Consider the following 19,185-nt stretch of genomic DNA (forward strand, 5'->3'; position numbering starts at 1 on the left):
CAAAGAGCGGATTCCAGAAACCATTTAAAGATTTTGGAGTCTGTCTCTATTGCCGTGCCGTGCGGAAAGCTTCTTTGTGCCGGCAGAAAGAAACATCTAACGCATTGTTTCTCTTTCGGGAACTTTGAATCTTTTCTCCCCCCCCCCTCGTTGTGCCAATATTTGAATCGTTTTTTAAACGTTAATAAACTTTATTTTAGTGTCCCCGTATTTCTGGCACATTCAATAGTTCCCCATCAGAACTCTTTACTTTCGACATAGTATTATTATTTTTACGCTATCGATTTTCTCCTGATGAGATGATAGCTGAAAGAGCTCTCGAGAGACTTCCGCCCATTATATTTAAAACTGTATATAAAATCTCTACCTCTAAACATTTATTTAAATATATATATATATATATATATATATATATATATATATATATATATATATATATATATATATATATATATATATATATACATCCATACAACAATTAATTCCACCCCAAATTTTAAGAATGTAATGTTTACAAGTAAAAGGACACAAAAACCAGTAGAGTGCAATCAAATTACACGGCGATCTGAATGTTGTTAAATATCGATTTGTGTTCTGTTGTATTTTTTCTCATATTCACATCTGCGAGTCAGGATATTTTACAACATTGCGTTATTCTCTATCAAAGGAGGGGGTAATACATGGGAGGCGCAAAACATGACAAGTAAAGCCTGAATGGCGATAACGCGACACATGGCTGAAATGTGCAAACAAACTAGAAACAGGTACTACACTTTTATCGTTAGTCGTTTGATGCTGATTGAATGGAAACATTAGGTTAAAGTCTGGACTTATAAGTTAAGGTCATCGTAGAGTTAACGGAATCGAATCTGATAAAAATAAGACGCAATTTTCATAATGTAATCATGTGATTATTGTTTTGTTTCTTGTTGGTTCAAATCTAGTTTTTGTTATTTGATTGACTTCGCTATTTGTTCAATTCCTTCCTTTTTGAATTGTTTATGTGAAATATTCAGTTTTGCATTTTTTTATATTTTGATTATTTGGATTACTGTTCTCATCTTGGATGTAAACAGTAGTTCGACTAATCCAAATCATAATGAAATGTTCAATCTTTTACACGAGGAACAAAATAATGATTACACCGTTTTACGATGAACATAAGTTCTTTGTTCTGAAGCGTTTGATTTTTTTCTTATGATAATTTCACGTTTAAATCGTGTTTTTCTCTTTTAATTTTGATTATTTTATATTTTCATATATTTAATTGCTTAATGAATTGGACACACAAAACAAAATTTGTATCAATTTACTAAAGATTATATTAAGAAATCCTAACAAACAAACAAATTTTCTGCGTTGAACACACACACACAAAAAAAAGATTTCTTTTTCATATTAAATTCCTGGAATGGAAGGTAAGTTTATTTTTCTCACTTTACAATAATATTATTCAACAACGTTAAAATAATCTTAAATATTAAAATAAGTTATTTTTTTTTTGCAATCCGATAAAAATATTGGTTTCGTGAATAAAATATGAAATGTGACCATGTGGGTCAATGTCAAGTTTCTTTCCAACTCCTCAAAAACCTTTAAAATGACGACTTTTCCAGGTTTTCATTGGTGCTGAAAACGAATATCGCATGTAAATTTGGGTTAGATAAGTAGTTTTCTTGATATGAAAAAATTACTTTTTTTTTAAAGTGAGAGATCATTGTCTTATATAAATTTCACGTAAAAAAACACCCGCCTTCTGGCCACCTAATAATTTCGTCATATAAAACAAATTTGAAAATGAAAAGAATTATCGAATCTCTTAGTAAAAAAACAGCGCCGGTTTTTGGGGGTGCTGAAAACGAATATCACACTGAAAGTTAAATAGCTAAATTCTTCTTAAAAATTGCTTTATGATATGAAAAAAATTACTAAGTGACCAAAAAGTGGGTGCTCATTTTACGTTACTTTTATATAGGAAAGTGATCCCCCACTTATTGAAAAAGTAATTTCTTCATATCATGAAAACTACTTATCTTCCCCAAATTTAAATCTGGTATTCGTTTTCAGCATCACCGAAAACCTATTAAAGTTGTCATTTTAAATTTTTTGGAGGAGTTGGAAAGAAACTTGACATTGACCGAAATGTGTTTATTTAAGTAAAATTTAAATATTAAAATAAGTTTACAATATGTAAGGTAAGTTATTTTTTTACGTTTAAAAAAATCCCATTCAATACCTTTTCAAATAATAATAAGTATTTTATTACGTTTACATAAAATGATTTTTTATTACGTTTACATAAAATGATTATTTATTAAGTTTACATAAAATTATTCTTTTATTACGTTTACATAAAATCATCCTTTTATTTCGTTTACATAAAATGATTCTTTTATTTCGTTTACATAAAATGATTCTTTTATTTCGTTTACATAAAATGATTCTTTTATTTCGTTTAACATAAAATGATTCTTTTATTACGTTTACATAAAATGATTCTTTTATTACGTTTACATAAAATGATTCTTTTATTACGTTTACATAAAATGATTCTTTTATTTCGTTTACATAAAATGATTCTTTTATTTCGTTTAACATAAAATGATTCTTTTATTACGTTTACATAAAATGATTCTTTTATTTCGTTTACATAAAATGATTCTTTTATTTCGTTTACATAAAATGATTCTTTTATTTCGTTTACATAAAATGATTCTTTTATTTCGTTTACATAAAATGATTCTTTTATTTCGTTTACATAAAATGATTCTTTTATTTCGTTTACATAAAATGATTCTTTTATTTCGTTTACATAAAATGATTCTTTTATTACGTTTACATAAAATTATTATTTTATTACATTTACATAAAATTATTATTTTATTAAGTTTAATTCTCTGGAATTTGTTACGCTAAACTTTGATTCCACCAAAAATGTGTATATTTACTTTTACGATTTCTGAGAAAATAATGTTTACCATAAACAAAATAAGTTGATCCAAACTCTATCGAATTGTAAGCCAACTGAGCACAAAATGTTTTCAAAAATATTTTTCAAATACTTTTCTGTCCACATTTACCTAATATTTCGATAGAGAATTGTTTGAATTTTGATATTTTATTCAATATTTTAGGTTTTCGAATAAGGATAATTTTCGTTAATTAAGTTTACATAAAATGATCCCTCATTTATTGCCCATCACCAATTAACAGAGAATATATAGAACAAAATGATTGGTAAATATTTACAATCGAAACCATAGTTTTTCAGTATTCCATTTTTTTTTTACTTTAAAAAAAAAAAAACTTTTAGAAGTAGTTTTCTCTTCACAGTTATCTATTATTATTATTATTATTATTATTATTATTATTATTATTATCATTATTATTATTATTACTTTTTCACATGGTTTTCCTGTTTGGTTTTACCAGTTTTTTTATTACACCAAACAAGGCACATTGAAACTTTAATGTAGGGGGCTTCTATCATGCACCTAAGTTACAGGGATACTATGTAGGGAGTTTAGCAGCAAAATGTTTGTTTACATTACACTTGAATATCTGCATGTCAGTACAGTTGGGGAAGCAGAAAGCCAGAAGAGAATTTTTAAGTCTAGCAGTTCTGGGGAAGAAACTATTAGAGTAGAAGGCTTTCATACATCTATGGATCTCTACTGTGTAGGGGTGGAACTTTGCTGCTTGTTGGGTTTGTCGGGGGGGGATTTTCATTAAGGGGGTACAAGAGCTTGTAGTTCGTCAGAACATCCACCATTAAAATACTTGTAAAAAAAAGCGGATGGATGCAATATTTTGTCGATGGGACAGTGGCTGAAGCTTAGATGACAGTTCAGGATCTATCAAGTTGGCGACTCTCTGTTGAACCCTGCCCAGGAGCGATAGACTAGTAGCAGATGCATCAGCCCAAATGTCACAACAATACTCCATACAAGGGCGAATGGTAGCTTTGTTGAGGTATAGGATATTTTCAAGTGTAAGTAACTTTCTAGCAGGGTAGAGAGAGCCCACCTTCTTCACATTAGTCATGGCAATGATCTTGATGTATCTATTCCAACTTATGTTCCCTGCCTTGACAGAGTTAATATTAGACTCCGTAGCCTAGTGGGGGATGCCATTTTCTCTTTCCTGTAATCTCTTTTTCACAGCCTGTCTCTGCTTTATCATTATTTTTATGGCAAGTGCTCGTCTAAGCTCCAGACTATAGTCCCCCCGCAAAACTTTCACAACAAACACTCGTCTAGCTGAAAAAGACGATCAATAATTTCCCCCACTCTTTATCTGTGCCTAAACAAAAACATAGCTTCCATGAACAAAGTTTCTTTCTTAGAATGCACACCAGTGAGACTCTTCCATTTGCCTGCTTTCCAGCTGACTATAATATGGTCATTTTCAAGTCCAATGTAAACACGTTCTTAATGAGCCGTTTCCCTTAAGTAATCCAATTTACCGAATTTCCATTAACAATTACAACAATGTCCCATTGACCACTGTATGCTTATCAACCCTTATCCTCGAGTGACATTTAGGCCTTAATAATGGTGACTCCTTTGTAAACATGAGCATAGGTTCCATGAACAAAGTTTCTTTCTTAGAATGCACACCTGTATGCTTATTAACACTTATCCTCGACTGGCGTCTTGTCCTTGATAAATGGTGTTTCATGTGTAAAAAAAACACGAGTCAAACGTAGGTATATAAAAAATTATCAATAATTTCCCCCACTCTTTATCTGTACCTAAACAAAAACATAGCTTCCATGAACAATGTTTCTTTCTTAGAATGCACACCAGTGAGACTCTTCAATTTTCATGCTCATTTTGAAGTCCAACCTAAACATGTTCTTAATGTAATCCAATTTACCGAATTTCCACTTACAATTACAACTGCAATGTTCAATTGACAACTGTATGCTTATTAACTCTTATCCTCGACTGGCATCTTGTCCTTGATAAATGGCGATTCCTTTGTAAAAAAAAACAAATCAAATGTAGGTATATAAAATTTCAAATGTAATATTTTCAGACTCTAAAATATAATTAAAAACTTTTCTTAAACTTGAAAAAATATATTAATTATTGTGTAAAAACAACTTTAAAAATAGCAACTGTTACAAACTATTAAAAAATGGGGTCGCAAATTTAAATCCAACATGTTTCAGCACTTTGTAAGAACATAAACTGTGGAGATCATAAAATTCTATAATGTCCCTCCTGTGAACAATTTGTGCTTTAGTTCTAATTAAATAACTTTATATCTCTTAAGTCTGCACTTTATAAACCACACACAAAATGGATAGTGCCAGCACAGAAATGTTAGGTAAGTCTATCTAATCCAATTCTCATCTAACTATGAAGTACAATTGCACAATATATTTATTGTCTGATTATTATGTGAAGATGAATTAGTATTGATATGTATCCAACAATCACAAGGTTGTTTGCTCAGCAACCGAGAAGGCTTACATGCTTGCCAGTCGGTTTGACTCAAACTCCATACTGGACCCTTCCAACCACCCCCTACCTGACTTTCCTTTGCGGACAGATGCCACGTTAGACGTTCTAAAAATCACCCCTGCTCAGGTGCATTCTCTCATAAAAAACCTTGACACTTCAAAAACATGTGGAACCGAATTCATCCCAGCTGTGCTATTAAAAAAGAGCTCAGCCGAAGTAGCTCCAGTTCCCGCCAAACTCTACAACAAATGCCTTAATGAATCTTGCTTTCTGGGCTGTTGGAAAACGTCTTCTGTGGTACCAGTATTCAAAAATTCTGGCGAAAGAACTGACCCATCAAATTATCGCCCCATTAGCCTCCTCTAACTTTTCGTCAAAATATTTGAGACCATGATTAAGCATGCTCTAGTCAATCACCTTACAGATGCTAAACTTATGACTGACCAACAATATGGATTTAGACAAGCCCGTTCCACAGCAGGCATCCTAACTGTAATCTCTGAACGTATATACCATTCATTGGACAAAGCGGAGAAGGGCAGAGCGGTAGCTCTAGATATATCTAAGGCTTTTGACAGGGTATGGCATGAAGGGCTTCTCAGGAAAATTTGATCATACGGTATCACTGGTAGAATACTTAACATAATTAAATCCTTCTTAGGTAATAGAAAACCCCAGGCTATCCTCAACGGTCATACATATAAACAATATGATATAAATGCGGGAATGCCTCAAGGGTCTATCCTTGGACCTCTATTGTTCCTAATATTCATAAATGACCTCCACGACAAAATTGTCTCTGAGATGGGTATATATGTTGATGACACCAAGCTCTATAACAGGCACGACAGGAAAACAAACGACCACAAAACATTAGAGGATGACCTCCAATCTGTAGTGGAATGGGGACAAAAATGGATGGTCACATTCAATGCTGCCAAGACAAAACTGGTTTCCTTCAATAATTACAAGAAACCTTCTCTGCCTCCAATAGCAATGGCCAGTGACTCTTTATCTGAGAGTACAAACTCCTTGGCCTAACGGTCACAGGAAACATGAGTTGAAACAATTACATCGAAAGCATTGCCAGGGCCGCTGTGAAGAAGGTAGGTTCTCTCTACCGTGCTGGAAAACTACTATGACCCGAAAGTATCCTGTACCTCTATAAGGCCACCATTCGCCCATGTAGGGAGTATTGCTGTAAAATTTGGGCTGGTGCATCTGCTACTAGTCTCTCGCTCCTAGACAAGGTTCAAAAGAAAGTCGCCAATCTAATAGGCCCTGAACTGGTATCTAAGCTTAAGCCTCTGTCCCATCGATGAAATGTTGCATCTCTCTGCCTGTGTTTTAATGGTGAATGCTCTGACGAACTGCAGACACTTGTGCCCCCATGACGTAGACACCCTCAACAAACCCGACAGGCTGCTAAATCCAACCCCCACACAGTAGAGATCCATAGAGATAAAAGATATTTCTACTCCAGTAGTTTCTTCCCCAGAACTTCTTCCCTAACTGTACTGACGTGCAGAAGTTCAAGTATAAGGTGAACCGACATCATGCTGCCAAATTCCTTCATAGTACCCCAGTAGTTGTTGCCCTTGATAGTAGCCCCCTATACCAAAGTGGCAATGTACCTTGTTTGGGGTGAAAATGTAACAATAATAAAAAAATACTATTGGTCTATTTTTTAAACAACTCTTACACCATTACCAATTTTATGACGTCATACCATCTGGCCTGAACATCATAAACTACATGCAAAATGGATAGTGGTAAAAAAAACAAAGCCTCGCCAATCTGCACAATAGCTAATTTTATTGCAACCGATGTATGCCCCATAATATGTAACAAAATATCAGTTTATAACTTAAACACAGGCAGTTCTCTTTTTCATAACCTTAATTTTATGGCCGGGTAAAGTTTGCTATACGAGCAGTAAAGATGATATTTAATGACAATATGGATACTCAGGGTTCATTGAATTAGCATATTTTTAATATGGCACTTACTTATCCTCTGCTTAATATCATCTCAACACTATATAAACAACATTCAAAATTTATTGCAGCAGATAAAACATTAGGTGTAACAACCATCAAACTATTCAACGGTAAAAGGAGAAACATTTTACAATCGTTAACAAACTGGTTGTAAGGACAAATTCACTACAAACCACGGCCGACAATTAATGCGCATAAAATATCGGCAAGCTACAGAAACAAAGATTAACTTATTTGACTTGTTGATCTAGTGTTTCACTTCATCAGGTTCCTCGTTATAATACATCATCATATTCTAGTACCTTTCTATTTAGACATTTTGAGCTCTATGTCGTCTGTTTTTATTGCCTGCAACAATTCACTATAACATATCTAAAAACTATATTCCTTAAAAATAGAAAAAAAACAATTAACTTTCTAAATATAAAACCATTTTTATAGATTTATTATTAAATGTGCTGATCTTACATGTGATTAAGTTTAAAAAAAATATGTTAAGCTGAATTAGAGATGAACAAATATTTTTCTTCATTGGTTTGGAATAATAGGATTGACACATTGAGAAATACACGAGAGGAAATAGAAAATGTAATCGTCCCAAGCAAAAAAAAATATCAATCTATACGTGGTAGTTGTATTGTTATAAAATGTTTAGTTAAAAATCAAAATAATATAATTAGGTTAAGTGTTTGTTATATGTTAATAAGAATTCAAATATTTTGTCTTACTAGTATTTAAATATAAAACATTAAACTCACTCATAAGTTAAACGTCTATGAGATTACAAATAATTTTAACGTTGTGATGAATTAAGAATGAATAAATATTTTAAGATAAAACTATTCAACCCCAATTATTTTAACTCTTTGTTGCCTCAAACGGTAGAAGTCTTACGAGCATAAACAGTGGAGAATGGTTGGATTTTGATGGCCGTGAGTAGATACGTTTAGAGGATACAATTTGCTATGAATATACATATTTGCAACAATACACAATACATATTTGCAACAATACACAATAAATATTTGCAACAATACACAATGCATATTTGCAACAATACCCAATGCATATTTGCAACAATACAAAATGCATATTTACACAATACATATTTGCAACAATACACAACACATATTTGCAACAATACACAACACATATTTGCAACAATACACTATAGATATTTGCAACAATACACAATAAATATTTGCAACAATACACAACACATATTTGCAACAATACACAATAAATATTTGCAACAATACACAATAAATATTTGCAACAATACACAATACATATTTGCAACAATAAACAATTCCTATTTGCAACAATACACAATATATATTTTCAACAATACACAATACATATTTGGAACAATACGCAATGCATATTTGCAACAATACACAATACATATTTGCAACAATGCACAATACATATTTGCAACAATACACAATATATATTTGCAACAATACACAATACATATTTGGAACAATACACAATACATATTTGCAACAATACACAATACATATTTGCAACAATACACAATACATATTTGCAACAATGCACAATACATATTTGCAAAAATACACATTACATATTTGCAAAAATGCACAACACATATTTGCAAAAATACACATTACATATTTGCAACAATGCACAATACATATTTGCAACAATACACAATACATATTTGCAATATAATATGGTAATCCTAAAACAATCTATAATTTGATAATATGCTTTTAATTTGAGAAATATATACAGAAACAAAGAAATAACTAATAAAAATTAAATGTATAGATTTTACAGTAGGTTTTCCAACCGAATTAATTACGTGTTTTGGCATTAAATAAGTCCCTGTTAAGAAAGTGTTAATAGTTTTGATCAATTTACATATTCCTCTATCAAGTATCCCTATATACAGTAGATGCATATTCTTTAGAAAGGCAGAAGCAAACGTTTTCTGATGAACCTAGACATATTTAGCTCATTATAACAATGGTAAATATTACATTAAAATTTTCCTGCACGCGCGCGTATTTTCCTTAAAACAGATATACGTTTATAATTAAGGCAATCTATGAATTACAGCAGTTTATTAAGCTCAATGAAAATGATTTACACTTTTAGAGCATATGTAACTTTATTAAAGATTTAATTCACATGTGTATTGTTTAAATTACTGCATCTTACATGTGTTTCATTGAATGGCATAAAACAAAAAATCATCAGACTTTACATTAGTTCATCACTTATTTTCTTGGTTTAAAACGCAATTTTACAGCGAATTAAAATGTTTTAAAAAGCGTAAAAATCCGAAACCTAGTAAAAACAGTAAAACTTTCAACTGTATAAAACCAGAAAACAAAAACTTGTTATAGATAAAACATTGAAGGCATACTGATATGCAGAAGAAGGAACAAAGTTTCATACAGATATCAAGAACATTATAAATAGACGACAATATATTTTAATACAAATATCAAGAACATTATAAATAAACGACAATATATTTTAATACAGATATCAAGAACATTTTAAAAAAACGACAATATATTTTAATACAGATATCAAGAACATATGTAACTTTATTAAAGATTTAATTCACATGTGTATTGTTTAAATTACTGCGTCTTACATGTGTTTCATTGAATGGCATAAAACAAAAAGATCATCAGACTTTACATTAGTTCATCAAAGAAGAATATGTTCACTTATTTTCTTGGTTTAAAACGCAATTTTACAGACAATTAAAATGTTTTAAAAAGCGTAAAAATCCAAAACCTAGTAAAAACAGTAAAACTTTCAACTGTATAAAACCAGAAAACAAAAACTTGTTATAGATATCAAGAACATTATAAATAAACGACAATATATTTGCACACATGTGACTTGAAATGAAATCTACCTTAAAAGACCATATTAGTATCCATTGTTAAGTAACGGTTTCTATTAGTAGCTTTGTATATTAGTTTATTTTTAACAATGGTATGCTTATGGGCATAGAGAAACGTTTGCACCCATTTAGCCTTTCATATAATAAATAAACATATTTTAAGCTACCTTAAAGGATCATATTAGTGTCCCTTGTTAACTAAATTATATATTAATTTTACAAGTATATTTACTATTTAAATTAACTTTTCCTGTGTCATTAAATTATTATATTTTTCTATTAGTAGCAATTTATATATAAGTTTATTATGAACAGTTGTATTCTTATGGGCTTACAGAAACGTGAACCCATTTTGCCTTTCATATAATAAATTAGTGGTACGCTCATTGACATACAGAATGTGAACATCCATTTTCATATAAAAAATATTGTATTTTTATTATTTGCAGTATTAGCAACTATGATTATTGTTCCTAAAAATTCCTACTAAAAAAATCCTATTATTGTTTATTTTAAAATGATAAGGATAAAACATTAGAATATCAATTCTGTAATGTTGGGTAAGAAACCCAATTCACAGTTGTCGAGAGCTTTTCTGGTATACAAATATGTATTATAAGACTTTAATTAAAAACACTTTTTGGTATACAAATATGTATCATAAGACTTAAATTAAAACATTTTTTGGTATACAAATATGTATTATCAGACTTTTATTAAAACATTTTTTGGTATACAAATATGTATTATAAGACTTTAATTAAAAACATTTTTTGGTATACAGATATGTATTATAAGACTTTAATTAAAACATTTTTTGGTATAATAATATGTATTATCAGACTTTAATTAAAAACATTTTTGGTATACAAATATGTATTATCTTACTTTAATTAAAACATTTTTTGGTATACAAATATGTATTATCAGACTTTAATTAAAAACATTTTGGCATACAAATATGTATTAAAAGACTTTAATTGAAAACATTTTTGGTATACAAATATGTATTATAAGACTTTAATTAAAAACATTTTTTGGTATACAAATATGTATTATCAGACTTCAATTAAAACATTTTCTGGTATACAAATATGTATTATCAGACTTTAATTAAAAACATTTTTGGTATACAAATATGTATTATAAGACTTTAATTAAAAACATTTTTGGTATACAAATATGTATTATAAGACTTTTATTAAAAACATTTTTTGGTATACAAATATGTATTATCAGACTTTAATTAAAACATTTTTTGGTATACAAATATGTATTATAAGACTTTAATTAAAAACATTTTTTGGTATACAAATATGTATTATAAGATTTTTATTAAAAACATTTTTTGGTATACAAATATGTATTATCAGACTTTAATTAAAACATTTTTTGGTATACAAATATGTATTATCAGACTTTAATTAAAAACATTTTTGGTATACAAATATGTATTATAAGACGTTAATTAAAAAATAAAATATTTTGGTATACAAATATCTATTATCAAACGTTAATTTAAAAGAGTAAAATTGTTTTTTGGTATACGAATATGTATTATCAGACGTTAATTTAAAAGATATTTTTATGCAAATATTTATTATCAGACGTTAATTAAAAAAATACATTTTTGGTATACAAATATGTACTATCAGACTTTAATTTAAAAAAAAATACATTTTTCGTATACAAATATGTATTATCAGACTTTTATTAAAACATTTTTTGGTATACAAATATGTATTATAAGACGTTAATTAAAAAATAAAATATTTTGGTATACAAATATCTATTATCAAACGTTAATTTAAAAGAATAAAATTGTTTTTGGTATACGAATATGTATTATCAGACGTTAATTTAAAAGATATTTTTATGCAAATATGTATTATCAGACGTTAATTTAAAAAAATAACATTTTTGGTATACAAATATGTATTATCAGACTTTAATTTATAAAATAATTTTTTGTTGGTATATATTATTATAGACGTTAATTAAAAAATATACTTGCGATAACAATGCGTTCAAAAGAAATAATTCACTGAATGAAAAACTGTGTCATAAGAAGTAAAAAAATGAGAACCCAATTCTGTTGTATTAACACATGTGTAATGTTTGAACAATACACATTGTTTTTTTGTGTTTTTTTTAATGAAACCTTGGTCCTTGCTCCTTTAATTGAAAAAAAATTAGGGCTTGAATTACATTTTCGAGGAGTTATAAGCTTGGAAAGATGGGGTGGAATTCACTATTTTCACGAAATTTCTGATACACCTAGTCCTGGATATGAACCTGAAAAGGGTTGCTATGCCATAAAACAACCAACCAATTTTACTTTATTAATTACAGAATTTCTCTATCTATTACAAAATACTATAAATAGTATTTAACATTTAAACAATATCAATGTGAATTAAGTGTTTTTCTTTCATTTTTAAATGTTTTATAAAGTTATGTTGGCACGATAAAAATAAACAATATTAAAATATCAACTTTAATTTATGTTTTATTTGCAGATGTTCCTGCTTGAATGTTTTCCATGAATATTAAGGGGCCATCATTTACCTTAAACAGTATTTTAAACAATTGTTTCCTTACGTGGCAGACAACAAAAACGCCTGCACAAATCTTTATTAGACATACATGTTTGAAGAGGTTTTTTATCTGGATTGTTAGCAAATAGTGATGAGAACATCATATTTCAATTTGTGAAATTCTTGTCTAATGTTTTTATAAATCACAAGATATCGAATTTAACATTTCAGAAATATCTGCTTATTTACACAAGAGAATATATATACTTTTACACTACGAAATATCCCTTACTAAATAAATGAAAAGTGATACACAATTGAAATTTCTTTAGCTTAAAATCTGATTTGCATCAACTACTCCAGATAAACTGAAAAACTCAGGATAAAATGTAATATTGCTTATAACTTGGTAGTGAAAATCTTGCTACAGGAGCAATTTAGTTTAAATATCAATATACACATATGTGTGAAGAGTTATTTTATCTGGATTGTTTAGCAAATAGTGATAAGAACATCACACATATTAAAATTTGTGAAATGTTTGTTTAATGTTTTTATAAATCATAAGATATCGAATTAAACATTTCAGAAAAATCTGCTAATTTAGAAAAGAGTATTTTAACTTTTTCACTACAAAATATCTGTTATCAAACAAATTAAAAGTGATACACCATTAAAATTTCTTTAGTATAAAATCTAATCTGCATAAACAACTCCAGATTAAAACTTTGTTTATGACTTGGTTGTGATAATATTGTTTCTGGAGTAATTTAATTTTAATATGAATATACAAGATCCGGAAATGCCATATTCGTGTGAAGTATGTCGATATTCTTATTCTCAGAAGTCTAAATTATTGATACGTATAAGAACTCACACTGGGGAAAAGTCACAATTTTGTGATGTATGTGGATATTCTTGTTCTGATGAATCAAAATAAGTGACACATACAAGAACGCACACTGGGGAAAAGCCATATTCTTGTAAAGTATGCCGATATTCTTTTTCTGTGAAATCATCGTTAGTGGAACATATGAGAAATAACACTGCTGAAAAGCCACATTCTTGTGAAGTGTGTGGACATTCTTGTTCTGAGAAATAAAATTTAATGATACATATGAGAACTCACACTGGGGAAAAGACACATTCTTGTGAAGTATGTGGATATTCTTGTTCTAAAATGTCAAAATTAGTGATACATATGAGAACGCACACCGGGGAAAAGCCACATTCTTGTGAAGTGTGTGGATATTCTTGTTCTCGAAAATCAAACTTAGTTATACATATGAGAACTCACACTTGCGAAAAGCCACATTCTTGTGAAGTATGTGGATATTCTTGTTCTCAAATGTCAAAATTAGTGATTCATATGAGAACTCACACTGGGGAAAAGCCACATTCTTGTAAGGTGTGTGGATATTCTTGTTCTGTTAAATCAAATTTAGTGATGCATATGAGAACACACACTGGGGAAAAACCACATTCTTGTGAAGTATGTGGATATACTTGTTATCGAAAATCACACTTAGTTACACATATGAGAACTCACACTGGGGAAAAGCCACATTCTTGTGAGGTATGTGGATATTCTTGTTCTCAAAAATCACACTTAGTTACACATATGAGAACTCACACTGGGGAAAAGCCACATTCTTGTGAAGTATGTAGATATTCTTGCTCTCGAAAGTCAACATTAGTAAGACACATGAGAACTCACACTGGGGAAAAGCCACATTCTTGTGAAGTATGTGGATATTCTTGTTCTGAAAAATCACACTTAGTTAAACATATGAAAACTCACACTGGGGAAAAGCCACATTCTTGTGAAGTATGTGGATATTCTTGTTCTGTTAAATCAAACTTAGTTATACATATGAAAACTCACACTGGGGAAAAGCCACATTCTTGTGAGGTATGTGGATATTCTTGTTCTAAAAAATCACACTTAGTTACACATATGAGAACTCACACTGGGGAAAAGCCACATTCTTGTGAAGTATGTGGATATTCTTGTTCTGAAAAATCACACTTAGTTTTACATATGAGAACTCACACTGGGGAAAAGCCACATTCTTGTGAAGTATGTGGATATTCTTGTTCTCAAAAATCCCACTTAGTTACACATATGAGAACTCACACTGGGGAAAAGACACATTCTTGTGAAGTATGTGGATATTCTTGGTCTCGAAAGTCAAAATTAGTAAGACACATGAGAACTCACACTGGGGAAAACCCACATTCTTGTAAAGTATGTGGATATTCTTGTTCTGAAAAATCAAACTTAGTTATACATATGAAAACTCACACTGGGGAAAAGCCACATTCTTGTGAGGTATGTGGATATTCTTGTTCTAAAAAATCACACTTAGTTACACATATGAGAACTCACACTGGGGAAAAGCCACATTCTTGTGAAGTATGTGGATATTCTTGTTCTCAAAAATCCCACTTAGTTACACATATGAGAACTCACACTGGGGAAAAGCCACATTCTTGTGAAGTATGTGGATATTCTTGTTCTCAAAAATCAAACTTAGTTATACATATGAAAACTCACACTGGGGGAAATATATCAAATGTTCTTCCGACCCAAAAATAAAAATGGGATATGAGTCGAATGGATTCACCAATCATTTTTATAACTGTGCTAAAAACCAATGAAAACGTCCCAAAATATTTACAAAATTTGTCGAATTTTGGATTCAATCAGTTCGCCATTTACTACGTCACAGACCGCAATTAATTCTTGGCCGCCATCTTGGTTACTGATCTGAACTATGCCGCCATCTTGGTTACTGACAAGAACTACGCCGCCATCTTTGTTCAACACAATATCTCAGAACTTAAGATGTTAACTACGCCACGGACTGCATTTGATTATTAGTCGCCATCTTGGTTACTGATCTGAACTACGTTGCTTTCTTTGTTCAACACAATGTCTCCAACCTTAACAGGTTATGGGCCCAGCCACCGTCTTTTCTTTGACGGATCGGAATCTAAATTCTAATTGTTGCAGGCAAATTTCTGGGATATCTAAGGCTTCGAAAACTTAATAAGTTATGGGCCCAGCATGCTTCCACGCTTTTTTTTTTACAAGGTGGTCACCACTTACCAAGGCCTGGAAGCCACTCAGGGATAAGGGTTAAGAGTTGTTCTGAAACTAAACATGGCTTACACTTCTAGAGGTTATGGACCCAATGTGTGTCTATATTTCGATGGATCTGAATCAAAATTTGAATTGCGGCAAGTGAAATTTCTAGAATATCTACGAATTCAAAAGCTACACAAAGTACTTCAAACACAACCTGAAAACAGAAACGTCCCCGACTTCATTGAAAAGAACGCTGTCTTTGCGAAATTAATACAGTGTTTAGATGATTAAAGTCTATCACTGGTAATGAGAAAAGCCCTGGATGATGGCTGCAAAGCATTAAACATATTGAGAGAGCATTATTTATCGAAAGGAAAATGCAAACTTATTTCTTTACATATATATTTTTTTAGTTTCAAAACAGTTTCCGATAGTTCGTTTTTTTTACATAGGCATCACCACATTATCAAGGCCAAGAGGCCACTCAAGGATAAGGGTTAAAGAGTGTACAGTAGAAATTGGACAATATAGTAATCATTAGTAATGAAAATTTGGTTAATTTGATAACTTATATGGAACGGCTCATCAAGAATTTATTTACGTTAGACTTGAACACAACCGTATTGTAGTCAGCCGGAAAGCAGGAAAATGGAAGACAATTCCACAGGCGTACAGTTCTAAGAAAGAAGCTTTGTTCATGGAATCTACATTAAGGTTTAGGCACAGATAAAGAGTGGGGGGAATTATTGATAGTGTTTACAGCTAGATGAGTGTTTCTTGTGAAAGTTTGACGAGGGGGGACCATAGATTGAAGCTCAGTCGAACACTCATGAAAATAACGATACATCGGAGACAAACTCACAACATCTCTTCTGTGAGATAGAGGTTGCAAGGAGGAGAAAAGGACATCTCCTATGAGGCTAGGAAGTCTATTTTGAACTCTATCAAGGCAGGCCAAGTTCTTTCTAGCAGCTCCTGCCCAGATGTGGCAACAGTATTCCATCCTTGGACGTACCTGGCTCTTATATAGATAGAGAATAGCATCAGCGGTGAGATATTTACCGGATCGATAGAAAGATCTCACCATTTATCCAGCGGCCTTGGCAACAGATTTGATGTACGTGTTCCATTTAAGATCAGGAGTAATGGTCAAGCCCAGAAGCTTGTCAAAACTTGAGGCCTCCTGAAGACGAGAGCCATTCATTTCAATTGATACCATATGTGGATCAGAATGTTGATGATGTAAAGAGAGAAGCTTGGTTTTAGATGCATTAAAAGTAACCAGCCACTCCTTTCTCCATTGTACTACGTGCTCAAGATCAGAGGAGAGAGAATTGGAGAGAACTTGGTCGTTTACTGTCTTAGATGTGGTACCATAAATGGTAGTGTCGTCAGCATAAATGTCTACGAATGATGTAAGGATGTGATTTGGAAGATCATTAATGTAGATCAGGAAAAGAGTTGGGCCCAGGATGGACCCCTGAGGGACACCGGCATTAATACTGTGAGCTTCTGATTTTTGCCCCTCAACTACTACTCTTATGAACCTATCAGAAAGAAATGATTTAATAATTGAGAAGACTTTTCCAGCTATACCATAGCTAGCGATCTTATGAAGTAAACCTTTATGCCATACCCTATCAAAGGCTTTAGATATGTCAAGAGCAATTGACCTAGAAAGATTGCCACCGTCGAGAAATTTGCTAATCCTATGCGATATTACTGTAAGCACATCTGCTGTAGATCTAGCAGAACGGAAACCATATTGAGTGTCACTAAGAAGGTTATTTTTGTTGAGATGGTTGATTACTTCTGTATTTAACACAGATTCTAGCAACTTACTCATGACGCAGAGGAGACTTATTGACCTGTACTGAAAGGGGGATGAGCGATCACCTGAATTCTTAAATACAGGGCATACTGATGAAATTTTCCAGGGAGATTGGAAACTATTCTCCTTAAGACAACGTTTAAACAGTTTTGTAAGTATGGGCGCTAGTTCAGGTTGAAGTTTTTTGAGTACTATAATAGGAATACCGTCAGGGCCAGTTGCTTTACTGGAATCAAGGTTTTTGATTGCTTCCACGCTTGAACCTCTATTAATCAACCACCGTATTAAATATGAGAAATCGGCGCCGTCCCCCCGATCTTATGAAAGGGCATGGCGAACACTTTTTGAGATGACAAGATGCCTACTTATCGAATCGAAATTAGTGCATAGTTTATGGACATACACTTTAATGGCAGCAGCATATATCAGAAATAGATCGTTCAATAAGAGGCTAGAAAAAACGCCGTATGAAGCGTTTAGCAGTGTAACACCTAAAAAGCTAAAAAGGTACTTTCATAGGTGACGATAAAAATAGTCCGGCATACTTAATCTACTTTGCAGCTCAAAATACTATAAAAAGGTTTAGATGTGTAAAATTCAATGATGCATTAAATTTAAAAAATGGCGATCCACTGAATGAAAAACGTGAAATATTGCCTAGCATCTTAATCGATCACAATAAAAATATTAATAACGACGACAATTACAGTACTTCTGACAAAAACAGTAATCAGACACGTCGATACCTAATAAGGGAGCGAAAAAGGGTAGACTTCTTGCAAATTGAAAAGATACAAGATTATGCCGTGGATTACTGTTATTTGTTGAACAGCATACCGGAAAGTTATAATGAGGCGATTAATTCAAAAAATCACCAAGAATGGGAACAAGCTATGGTATCCGAATTGAAAGCTTTATCTGAAAATAACACATACGAAATAGTGGCAAAACCAACAGATAAAAATATAATTTCTTCACACTGGGGTTTTTTCCAAAAAAAATCACAGCTTCTGGCAGTTAAACTTTTAAAGCAAGATTTGTGGCGAAAAGTTTCTCACAAATTCCTGGAGTGGAATATTGTGCAACATTTTCACCAACGACAAATTTAACAACAATTAGAATTTTATTACAACTTGCCACTCAATACAATTTAAAAATAAATCAAATGGATGTAAAAAATGCTTATTTAAATGCTCTGATTGACTGTGAAATCTACATTTACCCTCCAGAGGGATTTAAAATGAAAAATAAAAATTGGGCGTGGAAATTAAATAAATCGTTATATGGACTAAAATTAAGTGCACACAATTGGAATTTAGCACTCCATAATTATTAAATAGAACAGGAATTCAAACAATGTCCCGT

At 31.4% G+C, this 19,185-nt stretch overlaps 1 long non-coding RNA gene across 1 annotated transcript; it reads left to right on the plus strand.

The window, feature by feature from the left end:
- The first annotated feature begins 1,164 nt into the window (after positions 1 to 1,164).
- LOC145270629 (uncharacterized) lies at positions 1,165 to 13,215 on the plus strand. Its single transcript, XR_013865478.1, has 2 exons — positions 1,165 to 1,418; positions 12,881 to 13,215. It is a non-coding gene; the product is annotated as an uncharacterized LOC145270629 (long non-coding RNA).
- The last annotated feature ends 5,970 nt before the right edge of the window (positions 13,216 to 19,185 follow it).

This window comes from Euprymna scolopes, chromosome 46 (assembly GCF_053919585.1).
Source record: "Euprymna scolopes isolate OS-2025 chromosome 46, ASM5391958v1, whole genome shotgun sequence".
In the NCBI taxonomy this organism is placed as follows: domain Eukaryota; kingdom Metazoa; phylum Mollusca; class Cephalopoda; order Sepiida; family Sepiolidae; genus Euprymna; species Euprymna scolopes.